This window comes from Diadema antillarum, unplaced genomic scaffold (genome assembly GCF_040938485.1).
Source record: "Diadema antillarum isolate AM-2024a unplaced genomic scaffold, OU_Dant_1.0 seq00001137_RagTag, whole genome shotgun sequence".
In the NCBI taxonomy this organism is placed as follows: domain Eukaryota; kingdom Metazoa; phylum Echinodermata; class Echinoidea; order Diadematoida; family Diadematidae; genus Diadema; species Diadema antillarum.
In genome coordinates this window covers 579,100-597,577 of record NW_027271949.1, presented here as the reverse complement: position 1 = coordinate 597,577, position 18,478 = coordinate 579,100, and the positions used below count along the sequence as shown (strand labels likewise).

General features: G+C 41.7%; 1 pseudogene; it reads right to left on the bottom strand.

Moving 5' to 3' along the window:
* LOC139744120 (proteasome adapter and scaffold protein ECM29-like) overlaps nt 1–18,478 on the bottom strand; it is a 394,771-nt pseudogene that overhangs the window by 38,211 nt on the left and 338,082 nt on the right.

Genomic DNA, 18,478 nt, shown 5'->3' with positions numbered 1-18,478 from the left:
TGGGTCCAAAGGGGTGGGGGGGGGGGGCATCCCTGATTCCGCCATTAACAAATTTAAAATTACAGTCATCAATGTACTTATTCATGTACAGTATGAATGTACTCATTCATAGTACTGTATAAACTAAGCTCTATCACTTTCAGTTTTAGAGAAGATGATTTTTTTTTAATTCCTTAATTTTGGGGGGTTTGGGCCCCCCTGGGGCCCCCTCAGATGAGACATGGAGCCCATTTTTTTAACAAATTGAGATCCTATCCCTCAAGGGATTACCTGCCAAGTTTTGTGAAAATTAAATGTGGGGTTTTCAAGAAGAAGATGAAAATGTACAATTTAGGCCCCCATTAGGATCTATCCTACCCCCTCCCCTAGGTCCCAAGGGGGCACCCCTGACTCCACCATAAACAAACTTGAAACAACAGTCATCAATGTACTAACTCATAATATTAACTTAGCTCTATCACTTCTGGTTCTAGAGAAGAAGGCTACTAGATCCTTAATTTTGGGGGGTTGGGGCCCCCTGCAGGCCCCCAGGTAGGGCATGGTGCCCATTCGAACAAATTGAGATCCTATCCCTCTAGGGATGCTACCTGCCAAGTTTGGTGAAAGTCGGTCATGGAGTTTTCAAGGAGAAGATGAAAATGTAAAAAATTACGCACGATGCACGCTGGACGATGAACGCTGGACAAAGAGCGATCGCAGTAGCTCACTTGAGCTTTCGGCTCAGATGAGCTAAAAAGCTTGAAAACTCAGTGAGAACCTACCTTTGAAAGAAGAGATGAAGCGATTTCAGGATGGCTAGCTGAATCTTGAAGGTACTGCCCTCAACCCCCTCACACAAGACTCTGCAGAGGTGCACACAATCCTTCTCTGTAGGATATCAAGCACAGTCACGTGGAAAAGGGTGAAAAAATTGAAATCAAATTTGGGGGAGGTGTCCTGCTTGCTTCAGAGAAATTGTAAATTCCATCAGTGTAGAGGTTATTTACTTATTAGAAGTGTCTTAGTGAACAGAAATCAAAACTTTGCAATTAACATGGAACTGTACCATCCAATATCACAGTATTCTGTTTACAGAGCATATTGATATTTAATGCATTTGTGACTTGTTGCCATTAAAGGAAGACAAAGTCCCTAATAAATGTTGTATGGTTGTATGATTCATATTCGTATTTCAAATGAAAACCTACTATTGAAGCAACAAGAAACTCAGATTTTTGTAAAAACAGCATTTGAATGTTGAACTATAGATAAATAAGATATCAAACATTCAAGAAGTGAAGAAAAAAAATATTCTAGGTCTTGGTGAAATCATCTCATATCGCAGTTTCTTGGCTTTAATAGTATCTGCAACTACATCAGGGTAACATGGTGATGGGCAACCTACGCCAAAATCATGCAATAACACGATCATATTAAATCAAAGAAAACAAATGTGTACATGTCTTTTTTATGTGTATGCCATTAACAGCTTCAAAACACTGAAATAATTCCCAATACACTGGCAAGAATTGTCACTTGTACTAGCTGTATGATCTTTCCATAAGAACTAGAAATGTCACTATGGCGACTGGTATGCCTCCGCCATAATCCATGGTTCTCCTATTAGGACTATAGTACGTCTTTAGAATGTGTGATGACAGTCTAACCAAGGAGGTTCAAGAGATGGAGTTACAACTGACTATAATTATTCAATCAGCTGTCAGTTTTCTATGGATGGACAAAAGAATTCCACAGGTGCATTTGTGCCTTTGATGTTCGATGCTTGAAGCTGCCATCTTTCTGAGCAATCTGAAGATTCATTTTTAACGCTAACATAATATCGGGTATACGCTGCTCGTTTTGTATATCAAATGCAATGAAATTTCACCTAATGATACAGCATATAAAACGAAAGTCAATTCCGTTTGAAAATATGTGCAAAAGTGTAAATCTGAGCTGTATTTTGTGAAAGTGTTTGAAATTTTACCCTCATGGAAAGCCGGTTTTATCACATTTCTCCTTATTTCCGCCAAATGAAACTAATATGGTATCATCTTCAAGTATACTTCTTTATAAATTAATATGTCAGATTAGCGTACAGACACGTACAGTCAAGTAATTTTGATATCTATGTCAGCAATATTTGAGCAATTTCTATTCGCGCACCCCCGTGCCTTTACCATTGTCTACCGCCCATCGTTTGTAAGTATGGATAGCAAAAAGTAATTACCATCACAAAGACATATCTTCCTTGGAAAGTGGCTGGTGATTATGCAATGAGACACGAGTCAATTGTCTTCGCATCTGAGCGGCAGATCCAGTTTGACACATACTTCAAATATTTTTGAGTGGCGGCTTCGAGCATGGGATCAAAGCGAATAAGACTGTTGTGACTCCATTTCTCGAACCTCCTTGGTCTAACATAACTGGTAAAATATCAAATGACAGGTTTGTCACAAAGGTGTTGAATGTTCACTTTTCTTAAACTAGATTTAATTGGATGAATGGCTATATTGTCTATGAGTGCAGGTATTTGGGGATTTGAAGATTTTTACTTGACTTTTGACCCTTTTATAAGTTTATGCATTGAGTAATTTTCAAGGTATGGAGAAAAAGTGTAATTTCAGTATAAATAGTAAAATAATAGCATTTAATCTAGCCTTTTACCCTTGACCTTTGACCCTATGACCCTAGTATTCCCAGGAGAGTCACTGTTAAGTAGAACATGCATAAATATGTACTAAGTTTCATGATGATCCCTTGAGTCACTTTTGAGATATGGAGGAAGAAGTGAAATTTAGCACTTTCACTTAACCTTTGACCTCTGACCTTTTGGCAAGAAACTTCCCAGAAAATCTCTGTTGGGTAATACATGTACACATTAAGTTTCAACAAAATGCTGCAGCCATTGCATAAATATGAGGGGAAATAGTGAAATTTTGAAGAGTTGACCTTGACTTCTGACCCCCTGATTCCCCAATTCCCTACATAATCACTGCCAGTCAGTACATGCCTATATACTAAGTTCAATGAAGATACCTTGAACCATTTGCGAGATATGGAGAAAAAAGTGATATTCTAACATTTCCACTTGACCTTTGACCTTCAACCTCATGACCTGAAACTCTCTCTAGAGAATCTTCATTTGGTAGTACATGTATATACTAAGTTTCAAGGAAATACCTTCAGGCATTGCAAAGATATGGGGGAAGTAGTGAAATTTTGAGCATTAGACCTTGACATTTGTCCTTGAGCATGTACACCCAAAAGTTGATAGGCACAAAATGTATCCCCCGAAAGTAGCCAGTCCATATCATTATTATTACCCATTTCAGACATCTTGAGCAGTAACATAAATTATGTAAACTTTTTTTACAACTTCCCCAAAATAACTTTTCCACTTGGCGCCAGCTCGAACTCCACATGACTGCGCTACATCCATACCATGCATGCACACAATCCATACCATGCATGCACACATGCACAACTCAGGTGAGCGTAACAGCCAGCTCATATACAAGTAGTTGCAGTGATCATCCTCTGTTTTACATTGTACACGTATGTGTTAATGTATGGGAATTTGCCCTCTGTCGCTAAACTCAGGCATGCGGTGCACGTAGCAGCCAGTGCATGCAGTCACACACAAGCTTACACACGGTGCAACAATTGTCCTCTATTTTTACGTGTTAACGCATGGGAATTTGCCCTTGGTCGCGAAACTCTTGTTCACAGCAAAGTTTCATCACCGAGTGTTCAAGTGCCCGGATGCTATATGTGACCGTGCACTACAAAACAAACAAAAAGTCGCACCCCTTGATTTTAAGTGAGGACTCAAAAAAGGTGAAATCGTTCAACCAAGTCAATTTTGATTTTTTCATATTTTCTGAAAGAACTATCCTTCTTCTACATTATTCTTCAGTTTGGTATCTTAACATGAATGGGAAAGCGTGTTTTCAGCAGTTTTTCTACAATCCTTTTTGGGGGAACAGTAGAATGATCAGGTATGTCTTAGAGGCCGCTTTTCATGTCTTAAAATCCTTTGCATTCTCTTCACTTTCAAGTCTAATAACTTTTGAAAGGATGACGCTACTGCTTTGAAAGTTAGCATCAATCATGGGCAGAATGTGCTAATAGAACATGCTCAAATTCAGCTTAATCTGATAATCCCTTCATTGTTGTTGCTTCGGTGGTTTACATCCTGTGTTTTGTCCCTTTCATGGCACAGCTACACGGTGTAGCATGGCTTGGTACTTCAGAGCCTCTTTTCTCAGTTCACACTTTTCTAGAGTGTGTGCTTTCTTTCCAGTATTTAGGTAGGTTAGGGGAGTCCATTTGTATTGAGTTATACATCATTTTAAAGCTTAGAGTCTGCTCTTTCAGAATCTGCCCTTAACCGAAAATCCATGTCTGCCGACTTTTTGTTGGTTTTGTGGTGCAGGGTCACATATTCCCCTCTATTTTAACACGTAAATCCCATAGGCATTTGTAAGAGAGGGGGATATAAGAAATTTACCTGTCTTTTCCCTACTGGCACGTAAAACAAGGAGCATACAATTTTGTAAAACCACAGCTCAGATGTCTGATATGGGTAATAATACATTATATCCAAGAGCAATAATCAAATTGTGACTTATGTGAAAAGGAAAATGTACAAGGGTAAAAAACCTACTTTGAGTTTCAAGCTTGTTGGGCCAGGCAATCCCGAGATTGGCAAAGGCACTCTCTTTCAGCTTCAGTTTCTGGTCTTGATAACTCCTGTCCATTTCTTCGTCGTCACTACTGTCATCTCCTGTCTTCTGTAGGAGGAATTTCAAACAAAAACAGTCACTTTAATACTAAAACAAGGAAAAGTAGAAATTACGCGGTGCGTAATATATGTCCCCGCTGGAAGTAGCATTTAGTAGCAAAATGTACAATATAGGTAAAAAGATCAAGGTCAAAGGTCAAAGAAGTCAAAGGTCAAAATTCTATGTAGAAGTTTTGAAGCCCTCACCTAGTGCCATCACATAAAGCAAACGGAATCAAAATCGGGTTAGAAATGGCGAAGGAGTAGCATTTTGTAGCCAATGTACAATATAGGTAAAAAATCAAGGTCAAAGGTGAAAATTCTGTGTAGAAGTTTTGAAGCCCTCACCCAGTGCCATCACATAAAGCAAACGGAATCAAAATCGGGTTAGAAATGGCGAAGGAGTAGCATTTGGTAGCAAAATGTACAATACAGGTCAAAAGTCAAGGTCAGAGGTCAAAGAAGTCAAAGGTCAAAATTCTGTGTAGAAGTTTTGAAGCCCTCACCTAGTGCCATCACTTAAAGCAAACGGAATTGAAATCGGGTTACAAATGGCGAAGAAGTAGCATTTTGTAGCAAAATGTATAATATAGGTCAAAAATCAAGGTCCAAGGTCAAAGAAGTCAAAGGTCAAAATTCTGTGTAGAAGTTTTGAAGCCCTCACCTAGCACCATCACATAAAGCAAACGGAATCAAAATCGGGTTAGAAATGGCGAAGGAGTAGCATTTTGTAGGCAATGTACAATATAGGTCAAAAATCAAGGTCAAAGGTCAAAGAAGTCAAAGGTCAAAATTCTGTGTAGAGGTTTTGAAGCCCTCACCTAGTGCCATCATATAAAGCAAACGGAATCAAAATCAGGTTAGAAATGGCGAAGGAGTAGCATTTTGAAGCAAAATGTACAATATAGGTCAAAGGTCAAGGTCAAAGGTCACAACTGAAATTCTGTATAGAAGTTTCAAAGCTCCCATGTAGTGCTATCATATAAAGCAAACAGAATCAAAATCGGGTTAGAAATGGCGAAGGAGTAGCATTTTGAACATTTTGATCACACACGGACGCACGGACAGACGGACACACACACGTACGGAGCCCGTTTCATAGTCCCCTGCTCAAACTCGTTCGGTGGGGACAACAATACACAACTAGAACCATCACTCAATGTGATTAATACCCCCACCTAACACTGAGGGAGTTAGCTCAACCAACAATTACTTTGTATAAAGCTTTTTATTGAAAAAAAAGAAGAAATCACATAATTTTCAGGCAAAATATGCTGTTACAATGGCAACACATTAATTATCAACAAGGACGAAAGATAAATTTTGCACATCTAGGCAATACAGTGGTCACTTGTGCCAAATTTGAAGCCAAATGCTCAAAAACTGAAAAAGTTAGCTGAAACAAAATTTTTGTATGATTTTCACTTAAAGTATACTTTTTCATATGCCTAGATTGCATTCATCACGCTGATTTTGCTGATGTCTGGTATGTAGTACGTAACTTAAGTGTTTCCGAGTTTTTCCGGGTTTTTTATTTGTTTCTGGTCGTTTTTGTCGAAGAAGTATAATAAACTTAGCGTCCAACAATAACAAGTGTAACGAGCTGAAAAATAGGGGGCTTCCGAATAGGACGGGCATTATAAAGGGAATAGTGGGAAATTACAGGGTGAATGAATAAAGGGAATAAAAGGAAAGGAATAAGGTTCAGACAGCAGGCTTAGGGCATGGTAGGACATTGTAGGGAATCAGACAAAGGGAATAAAGAAGGACATTTGATAGACAGCAGGTGATTTTTAGGGGATAAAGAAATAGATAGGACCGGCAGGGTGTTAGGAGTATATGTTTGACAAGGAGTTGAGGTGTTATTAACGAGAATATTGTGGTAGTGCGAGTTAAATTGGGAATCCTGCTGGAGGAGTAAGTTAAAGTGCTCGTAGCGAAGCTAGGTTTTGTTTTATAAATAATAGGAGGAAGGGAGAGTGTCAGGTTGGGTTCGAGACGCAGGTAGGTTACGCAGGTGAGAAAAGAGGGTCAAGTTGGGGACAGGTAAGCGGATTGGTCGAAAGAGGGTTGTCAATAATTCAGGTGGGAGAAATTAATTGAAATGATTGGATAATATAATGGTAGGAGGGATTTAAGGATTAGTTTAAAAGGGAATGCATTGTAGGGAGAGACAGAATTTTGCACACTTCGAGATAGATTTCTGCAGACATTTCAACACAATTTTCGGCACCCACTTTTGGGGGAACTTCCGCCCAGACTTCACAATTTTGTGGAGAGAACTCTGCCAGATATTTGAAGTTTAGCGAAGATGAAGTCCTCAGAGTAGCAGATTTGAAGATGTAGCCCGTTGGCATAATTTCCTTCTGAACATTTATGGGGAAAGACCGGGTTTGGGAACACACAGGTGGACTGAATTGAATTATAGTGGTGTGTCGTCCTGAACAATGATTGATCTCTGCCAGACCAATTATTAATATATAGTGCCGTGGGCCGAACTTTAATTTCTGACGTGGGGAACGGCTTGTAATTTCGAATGACAATGTAATTAGCGGAAAATCGGAATCTGATTCGAATGGGAACGCCTGTCCGTGCCACTGTCCGCACGAGTTTGATGTGTAAAAAGTGATTGCGAACTGTGCACACCCCCCACCCCTGATGCCCACTAATACCCCGATGAGGTCGAGGAGAAGGTGAAGCGAAGCCCAGACAGCCAGATCGATGAAGCCGTATACCAGCCGCCGGAGAGATGCTGCGGCGAGCCACCGGCGCGACGGAAGCGGTAAGGGTTGAAGGCGACGAAGGCAGCCACCAGCAGAGTTACGTGTAGTGCCAGCGATAAGGACTGAGCGAAGAAAGGACTTCCGTAAATGATTGCAGTTATCCACGGACAATTTCCCTTCCCTATTAACCCCCCCCTTGCACTTGCACCCGAAGCTGTATGTAAGTACAATAACCGAGATGAGATGGTAATAATGCGCATGCCTGTTTAAATTGTATAATAACGTTTGAATCGCCAGTGCCAAGTAATCATTGATGGAAATTGATTGAACAAGAGGAGATTTTCCCCTTGAATAAAAGGCAATTAACTTTATGAATTTGATGTAACGTCTTTTTTAAATTTTTTTTTGTCCTGAAATTAGCTTAATTAATTGATGATGATGTGGCAGGTGAGTCTGCGAGTAAGAGTGCACTAACCAAATCCCCTCGCGTCTTACAGACCGGGCGCGAGCCCAGCCATCCCCTACCGCTGGTAGCCCCAGCCCAGGGCGGTGAGCTGGGGCGGGAGAGTAGAGGGTTAGACAAGTATAAACAAAAATACGCTAAATAGACGCGCAAATAATCCTACGCAAGGATTTCAGCCTACTACGACATCACTATAGATATCAACATTAGTACTAATACCGCGTACATGCAACTAGGCGCTGGTTAGCAGGTGCCTGTAGTACTGCTTGTGATTATGACGTCAAATGCACTTACGCTAATACACATGTACTAGAAATCAATTCAAATTTGGATAGCATGGTAACTCAGCACGCAAAACTGCCTCCACTGGTAACGGGCTTCCTGTAAGCTGTCTCGCTCCTTACCAACATTCCTTCCTTACTTTTTCAATTCAACTTTAGGTTTAGTGTTTTTTCTTTATCTACCAAAGAATTTTTATGATGTATACAACATACATCCGTCTATTTATATTATAAAGCATGGATGAATATTTGAAATAAATAATCATGGTTTAAGTTATACAACATTATGCAAAATAATATATGCATTAAACAAAGATTAAATGATTGAGTACAATGTACGGTGTCCCAGGTTAACGCTGCAGTCTTCCTAGTTCTATCTTCCTCTTTTCAACGAGTTTCCTGTCTGCTAGGCTAGTTATACGTGGGTAGGTAGGGTAAAGGCGCCCGCCCCCAGGAAAGGCCAAGACTTCACCGGTGTTAACGGGAGGGTTTTCACCCTCTTGTTGACGGGAAAGGCGTAACCCTGTACTGCGGTACAGGAGTAGGCAGGTTAACTCTTCATTGTTCTATTTCTTTCACTCTCTTGTTTGATTTGTCTTTTCTTTTCTGTCCGGGTTCTAACTCGTTTCTGTTTAGTTTTTTGGATAAGTACTTTGAACGTCGCGTTCAATGATACTAAGTAGGAAATAAATTAAAATACGCTGAATAGATGTGCACAAATTTCTATGTAATGAATGCAATCTATTGTGACATCTTAACATAGATCTCCTCAATTACAAATAAACGCTGGTTAGCAGGCGCCTTGTATTGCTTATGCTCATGACGTCACACACATAATAAGTTGCTCCTCATCTGGTACGGTACGTAATACGTAGTACAAACTTTGTACTTAGCAATAATTTCAAGTCTGGCAGTACAAGGCATATATCTGTCTACTGATATTATTAAACATTTTGTAAGAAATACAAGCTGTGAAGTGTAATACAAAATCGAATGTATTATACTGTACAAGTATAAAATCACTGAGTAAAGTTTATACGGTGCGAAATGAAATGTTATTCTTTTGACTTATATCTTCCTCTCTATTATTTGTTATCTGTCTGCTTGGTTAATTATCTGCTTGGTTAATTATGGGCAGATGAGCTGCCAAGCAGCCAACGGCCATGGTGAAAGAGACCAAGTCGGACTCAACAACCAATAGTTGTTAGACTCTTCAGGGCGCGCCACTCCATATTCTGTGGACAGCGGTCGAAGGTTACAGCTATAATTCATATATCAGGGGAGGCAGGCCTCTTCAGCCCAGTTAAGCAACCTGCATACGAGAAGGACACTCCGATGTAAAACCTATGACTCAAGGACATCGCTGCTACGTCCTAGCTTGCATTGGCTACAGCACACGAACCTTGGGTGTAAAGAGTGGGGTCAGTACTGCGCACACTGCACTCTACTTAAAAGCTCCTTTGCACAGGCCCGAGGACATGTCCACGTCCTCCTCCCCCTTAAAGTCCTGCAGTGATGGGAAAGGGGTGAAAACGGCAGGTGAAAGATGTCACTGGCAGCCGCAGCTCCAATCCTACATGCAGGCGGTTCAGGATATTGGTCGCTTAATGCTGACCTGGAGATGACAGCATCATTCGGCAGCACCTTGAACGACCAAGCAGCCCTTTTTAGGGAGAGCACTGCTTGCTCTGCATGGAGAGGGGCCTAGAAAAGGTGGCCTAACCAAAGCTCGTCTCCTCTGACCTAGTTGGCTAACCGCGGCCAACGGGCATCTTTCAAGCGGTCGAACAAAACAGAACAAAAGGGTCACACCTCCTTCAAAAGGTGTACACAAATTGAAGTTAGCATGTTGGAACGTCAGAACAATTTTGGACACGGATGGCCACAGACCTGAACGGCGGTCTGCACTCATCGCTCATGAGCTCTCCAGACTTGACATAGACATAGCTGCTCTCAGCGAAGTCCGCCTTGCAGATGAAGGTAATCTCAAAGAACATGGCCCGGGCTACACACTCTACTGGTCTGGGAAGCCTCGGTGTGAACGACGTCTATCAGGAGTTGGTTTTATGGTCAAGAATTCCATCGCCTCCAGGCTCGAAAACCTTCCAACAGGCCACTCTGACCGGATTATGTCCATGCGTCTCTCCCTTCGCAACGGTCAATATATCACTCTGTTCAGTGTCTATGCCTCAACCCTTCAGGAGGAACCAGCCGAAAAGGATAAGTTCTACACTGATTTGTGCATCTTCTCCCAAAAAGTTCGGGAAGATGACAAGGTTATCATCCTTGGTGACTTCAACGCCCGCGTTGGGAGAGACTCAGAAACCTGGTCAGGAATCCTTGGTAAACATGGCGTCGGAAAGTGCAACGACAACGGACGCCTCCTGCTGGAGTTCTGCACAGAACAACAACTAGTCATCACGAACACCCTTTTCCAGCAGAGGGACAGTTTAAAGACTACCTGGATGCACCCCCGGTCCAAGCACTGGCATCTACTGGACTACATTCTGTTTCGCAGGAGAGACCAATGTGACGTGTTTCACACCAGAGTTATGCCCAGTGCTGAATGCCACACTGATCATCGGCTTGTTCGCTGCAAGTTTAACCTTCATTTCAAGCCTAAGCTGAAATACAGAGGGGCCCATCAGAAGAAATTCAATGTTGGTTACCTGCAGTCAGCTGAAGTGAGATGTAATTTTCAGACGAATCTCCAAACAAGGCTTGAAGATGAAAACCAATTCAAGGACATTTCTCCTGAAGTCTTTTGGGCTAGGATGAAATCAGCCATACAACAATCCTCCAAAGAGGTACTGGGACTCTCCTCCAGGAAGAACAAGGATTGGTTTGACAAAAGCAATCAGGAAATCAAAAAGCTACTTGCTAAGAAGCGATCTGCCCACCAGGCTCATCTCACGAATCCATCCTGTCCAGTGAAAAAAAGTGCCTTCCGTCTTGCATGCAGTCACCTCCAGCGCAAACTTTGAGAGATCAAGAATGAGTGGTGGACAAACCTTGCCAAACAAACTCAACTTTGTGCCGACACTGGCGACCTGAAGGGTTTTTATGAGGCGCTGAAGACTGTCTATGGTCCCTCACACCAAGTCCTCTTCGTAGCGCAGATGGCGAAGTTCTCCTCAATAACAAGACCTCCATCCTCACCCGATGGTCAGAGCACTTTCAGTCGCTCTTCAGTGCCAACCGCATACTACAAGAATTTGCCCTGCTCCAGATTCCCAAACAGCTCTTTAAACCTGAGCTGGATGAATTCCCTACCCTCGAGGAGACACTTAAAGCGATTGAACAAATGAAAATCGGCAAAGCAGCAGGTGTGGATGGAATCCCCCCAGAGGTATGGAAGGCTGGTGGAAAAGCCCTACACACCAAGCTTCACGAGTTCTTCACGCTCTGCTGGAACCAAGGCCAACTACCTCAAGATCTTCGGGATGCAATTATCATCACCCTGTACAAAAACAGAGGAGAGAAATCAGAGTGCACCAACTACAGAGGAATCACGCTGCTTTCCATTGCAGGCAAAATCCTTGCTCGAATTCTTCTCAATAGACTAACGCCTAGTGTCGCAGAAAGTGTTCTCCCAGAATCTCAGTGTGGTTTTCGCGCAAACAGAGGAACTGTTGACATGGTCTTTGCTCTCAGACAGCTCCAGGAAAAGTGCAAGGAACAAAACAAGGGACTTTACATTACCTTTGTTGACCTAACCAAAGCCTTTGACACAGTGAGTAGGAAAGGACTCTGGCAAATTCTGGAGCGCCTTGGTTGTCCCCCGAAGTTCCTCAATATGATCATCCAACTGCATGAAAACCAGCAAGGCCAGGTTAGGTATAACAGTGATTTCTCCGAACCCTTCCCAATTGACAACGGTGTAAAGCAAGGCTGTGTTCTTGCACCGACCCTGTTTACCACCATCTTCAGTATGATGCTCAAACAAGCCATGGAAGAGTTCAATAACGAAGATGCTGTTTACATCCGGTACCGCACAGATGGCAGTCTATTCAATCTGAGACATCTGCAAGCTCACACCAAGACACATGAGCTACTCTTCGCAGATGATGCCGCTCTTGTTGCTCATTCAGAGTCTGCTCTCCAGCGCTTAACATCCTGCTTCGCAGTTACTGCTAAAGCATTTGGCCTTGAAGTAAGCCTGAAGAAAGCCGAGGTTCTTCATCAGCCGGCTTCTCGACAGGATTTCCAGTCCCCCCACATCACCAAAGGGCAAACAGAACTCAAAACAGTTGATCAATTTACTTACCTCGGCAGCACCATCACATCAAATGCAAGAGTCGACAAAGAAATAGACAACAGACTTGCTAAGGCGAGCAGCGCCTTTGGTAGACTGCACGACAGAGTCTGGAAAAACAACCACCTGAAAAAGCAGACAAAGATCAGCGTGTACAGAGCCGTTATCTTACCAACTCTCCTGTACGGATCCGAGTCATGGGCCCTCTACCGGCATCACCTACACCTTCTTGAGCGCTTCCACCAGCGATGTCTCCGCTTCATCCTAAACATCCACTGGAATGACTTTGTCACCAACATCAAAGTTCTTGAGCTGGCAGAGACTACTAGCATCGAAGCCACACTGATGAAAACTCAACTGCGCTGGGCTGGTCATGTCTCGAGAATGGAAGACCATCGCCTTCCGAAGGTCATGCTGAACGGTGACCTCTCTTCTGGACACCGAGACAGAGGTGGACCCAACAAGAGATACAAGGACTGCTTGAAAAAAACCTTGAGCACCTGCAACATCGATCATCAACGGTGGGCTGCTATCGCCTCTGATCGCACATCTTGGCGCCTTACTGTTCGACGAGCAACAGCCGCCTTCGAGGATGATCGCAGGGCCCGACTCAACAGAAAAAGACAACAGAGGAAAAACCCAACACCCAACACCAACCAACCGACTTTCCCGTGCAACCGCTGCAACCGTGCCTGCCTGTCCCGCATCGGACTCATCAGTCACTTTCGAGCCTGCAGCAGACGTGGACTTCCTTAAATCTTCGTTCGCGAAGCAAAGCCATATATATACTTATACTGTTACGATGGCAACGAAAGATGAAGTTTACACATCTTCGTACTATAACAGTCACATGTGCCAAATTTCAAGTCAAACGCTCTAAGACTGAGGAAGTTAACTGAATCCACACTATTTTTACATGATTTTCATTCAAAATATGCTGTTACCATGGCAATGAATTGTATTTACAGATAGAGAGTGGAACAAAAGATTCAAGGAAATGTCAAGTCTGTGCTTTCATTGACCTGTACACACGTACCATTTTTCTGATCGCATCAGAGTATAACATTGATGAAGAGGGTGATTAATATTTCCTAGGATTTGCAAAATTTATTTCAAAATCATATCATTGCATTGCTGGTTGAAAATGATGTATCCAGTGACCAGGGTAAAAATAATCTGGAAAGCATATTGACATTCTTAACATCTCTGAAATGCACGTTATAAAACTAGTTACTATAATTGCTATCATTGATATTATTATTATTATCATTATTATTACTATTATTATGGAATAATATCTATGGTTGCTCTGTCTCTGCTATCTGGGAAACTTCCCTCCCAGGAAAGTATGTAGAAAACACCTTCTGATATAGATCTCTTTGACAGACTGAGAGTTTTAAAAATGAAATTCAACTGAAAACAGATTATATCTTTATAATTTTCTCTACACACATGCATACTGCTTAATTTGAAAAACACTTCATACATGGCTTTCAGTTATTCTATTCTTTATTTTATGGTATTTTAGCTGGGGGGAATGCTTCATAACATTACTCAACAGGATATTATTATTACAGATAAACTAAAGTTTGAAACAAAGCATTAATGGACACATGTTGGAGATAAATGTTCGTAATGCACAAGAAAAATTGTATATACTATCTCGTCAGAGTATTATAATACCCTTCACTTAAAGCATCTAGATGATTTATGGAAGAGAGTAAAGGAACTAGGCAATAACTACATCTTGTACATGGGCAAACGGTACTTGCATCCTTATGATCAAGAGTAAAACTAAATTGTGTTATAGAAAAGTGTTATATGTTTCTCATGGCAGAAGCTGCGTAGAAAAGAGAAGCAACCTGGCACTACCGATGCACTTATATTGGTCTCCCTGACAGGTTGCAATTTCACTTCACGTTTCTCCAGGAAAGGGAAAGTAAAGCCCTATCAAAAGATGGAAAATAGTGCAACACACATCAAAGCTTTCCAGTCTCTCTCAAACGAGGAAGTAGATATTCTAGCTGCCACATTCTTCATCTGCTCACTGTATGGATTTGCCACATCAGACATAAACGAGGCCAGATATTATACAACGTCTTCAAGCGAATGAGCAGTGGAGGTTACAAAGGCAGAGCTACCAAGTCTTACGCATTCTGCGTGAGACTCAAGCATTTAGGGGCCATCTCACGATCTCACGCATGGCACCCATTTTTCTCACGGGCGAAGTTACTTGGGCCTATAAGGCATAGCTCAGCATACCAATTTCTCTTTTGTCTTACACTTAAGCATTCTGCGTGAGACTCAAGCATTTAGGGGCCATCTCACGATCTCACGCATGGCACCCATTTTCTCACGCATCAGGCGAAGTCTGCAACTTGGGCCTATAATAATGAGCATAGCTCAAAAGATTAAAATCATAGTTGCAGATGACGGTATATTTCTCTTTTGTCTTATAGTCACTTAAGTATGCACCTGATCGCACCATTAAGAACTAAAGATTGAAAAAGCTCCCTATACCATGGGACTCGGGCCACAGGGGGAAAAAACCCCTCCCACACCCTCGCTCGCGCACACATTCGCATACCGAGATGCCGAGTCATGAAAATCTCACTCATAAAATATTTTTGAACTTGGCATCCCTGCAAAGGTCCCCTTGCAAGACTGAAGAAAATCAACTGCTCTTCTCTTTCTGTGCCACAACACTTAAAAATCACATCCGAAGAGCTCAGTATGTCGCCAGAATGTGGAAGAGAGCCAGCACGGCAGTCTTTAAGACTATGGGTGGAAATCTACGCAGAACCACTCTGAGCCAGACTGGTACCAAGAAAGTACAGTCCTCACATCTCTTGAAGGCTCATCGTTCAACCCTTTTTAATAGATAATACAAATCGAGACGATGAGGAATCCGAAGGGACATGGAGTGAGCAAAGCGATGAGAGTAATGGAAGCGTCAGTGATGACGGTGTCACGTAATATTGCAAATTTAGTTTGACTCTTGATCATAATGATGCAAATACTGTTTGCCCATGTACAAGATATAGATATTGCCTAGTTCCTTTACTCTCTTCCATAAATTATCTAAAAGTGAAAAGTGAAGGGTATTATGATACTCTGACGAGATATACAATTTTTCTTGCTCTTTACGAACATTAGTCTCCAACATGTGTCCATTAATGCTTTGTTTCAAAGTTAAGTTACTTTATGTGTAGCAGAAGTTTGGATCACAGAGGGCGCTACCCCAAATGGTGGAATAGTTATACTGTTCAATGTTTGAACAGACTAGACTTATCTTAAATCACAAGAAGGGCTGGATATCAATTTTCAAAACCACTAGACAAGATTGAGATATTTATAGAGAGTATTAACAATTATCTTCTAAAAAGTGATCAAAATCTAAGTGCCATTTTCTCTAAGACAGTGACGTCAACACTGATTGCCATGATCATATTCACCCTCAGCAACATCACCACATAGAAAATGAGCAATTAGATGATTGTACATACTCCAAATTAGTTAGATACCAAATAGAATATATTTAGGACACTCTAAGATGTTGAAACTGAAATCTCAATAATGATGCTTCAACGCAAACTGTCTAAAAAATTTGGGAAAAGGGCCAACCGGAAGTGACGTCATACATTGAGTGAATTTGGCGGGAAGGCCAAGGATGAAACCCGGCAGCAATACATTTTTGTGATGTCCAGGGTCCATGCAAACTTCCTATGAGGTCAGTTGCTTGTCCGCTTTTCGGTTGAATAAACCTCCTGGGCCCCCGGTCTAATACTCCGAGAATTGATTGATGGACCACTCCCTAACAAAATTCCAAGCTTTAATTCTGGTCACCTGGCTGTTGTAAGTTTTTTCATTGTTGGAACATGCATTTACAGAAATCGTCCTGTAGGATGTTTTTGCGTTACGTTGCTAAAAGGGCAAGAAAAGCGTCTAATCAACGAGAAGAAAGAAAATCATTTGTGCCAAAGTGCACAAACGCTACCTCTAAACTGGCGCATATACTGTAAAAGTGGAAATTTTCGCGGTGTTTGAAATTTTCGAGCATTTCGCGCAACCAGAAACTAGCGCGAAAATAAAAGCACGCGAATATTTTTGCTTGCCATATGTTCCTGTTCGTGATGTCTTGATTCCGCGGAATTAAAAACACGCAAAACTCTTCTTACGGGGCCAAGCGCAAAAAATTAGTCGTGCGAAAATATCCACTTTTACAGTAGGAGGTAAAATGTATAGTGTTTGGGGGTAAATTGCAAATCCCCTGTGCCCATACATTTGGAGAGCGCTTCTCCAGCAGCTCGGGAGAGAGTTCCGCTGAAAAACAGATGCTTGAGTCTAGTATGCCAGAGCCCAGTGTGCCAGACTTGTTGATAGCTTTGTAGTACATTACAGGATGAAAGGCGGCAGCATGGGGGGGGGGGGGGGGGGGGGGGGGGCGATGGGGGCGGTTGCCCCCCTCCAAGATTTGGAAGGTACACATCACTTTTTGGATAAAATGTAAGATTTAGAAGTGATCAATATCCTATCACGATTGTCAGGGGCGTCAATCCTGGGAGAGGGGGCAGTTGCCCCTCCTCCCAATAAAAAATGTGGGGGCAAACATATCATTTTGTCCCCCCCCCACTAATTCCCGAGATGTGGAAAATTTCTTGTCTTTTTTTATGTAAAACTGTCCTATCATTTCATTCTAAAATGTAAAATCACTCTTGCTTTGGAGGGGGATACACCCTCCCCCACTGTGCCCCTTTCCCTAGCCTAAGTATAATTTTGAGATTGACAAAAATCCTAATATTTAATCAAAAGTGTGCACAAGATTTGTCACTTCAATTCAAAAAATTCAAAAGTTTCTTCATGTACTAGGGAAATATTTCCCTTTAATGAACCCTTTCCTCGCTCAGTTCCCCTCCATATCAGTTTAGTACACTTTCTTGATTGACAATTTTGTAAGTATTCCACCAAAAATGTGCATATAAGATATTTCAATCTGAATTTTAAAAAAGCAATGTAAAGCTCCCTCATCTGGGAAGGGTTGAGGATAGCCCTATCCCACACCTTCCCACTGCTCGGTCGCCTCCACGCATAGACTATGGCTACACTTTGAAGATTGACAATTTGTCAAATATTCAACAAAATGTGTGCACCAGATTGTTGAACTGCAATCATAAAAATGTGAAATCTCCCGGGGGGGGGGGGGGGGGGGGGCACCAGGGCTTACCGCCTCCCACATCCTTCTCCTGCTTGGTCTCCCTCCACAGACCTACACTTCTCTGGTTGACAAATTTCCAAATATTCCACCAAAAGTGTGCGCCAGATCATTGAATTTCAGTTCTGATGCAGAAGCTCCATAAAATATGGGAGGGGTATCCCTCCACCCTCCCATTGTTCTGTCCCCTGTATAGATTTTTGGGAATGAGAATTATTAGAATATTCAAAAAAAAAAAGTGCATCAAATTGCTTTATTTTAATTCTATCATGTACATGTAAACATGCAAAAGCTCCGTTGTGTGGGAGGGGGTATCCCCCTCTACCTCATAGACATACAAGTGTAGTACCCAGTGATGATGCACAGCCAGAGTAAAAGCTGAGATTAAGTGTTTTAGCCATTATAATTTCCCTAAATAGGCTCTATTCATTTTCCTTACTTTTTCTTTTTTTTTTGCTGGAAAAAACATTCTAAGTATATCACAAAAAGTCTGAACCAGATCACTGAATTTAAGGTCTTGAAAATGCAAAATCACCCATGTGTAGGAGGAGGAAAACCCAGCTCCTGCACTCTACAGTGTTCACGATATTCATTGTAAGAATAATACCTATACATTTAATTAAATGATATCCTTGTAGGCATCATATTCTTTCTGAGTTTACCATAACGATATAGCATTTATTCGTATCTGTTGATAATCACCTGTGTCTTTATTACATGTTATTATGTTCATCATATTGTTGTACTGATTTCGTAACATTATTTGTATACCCAAACAT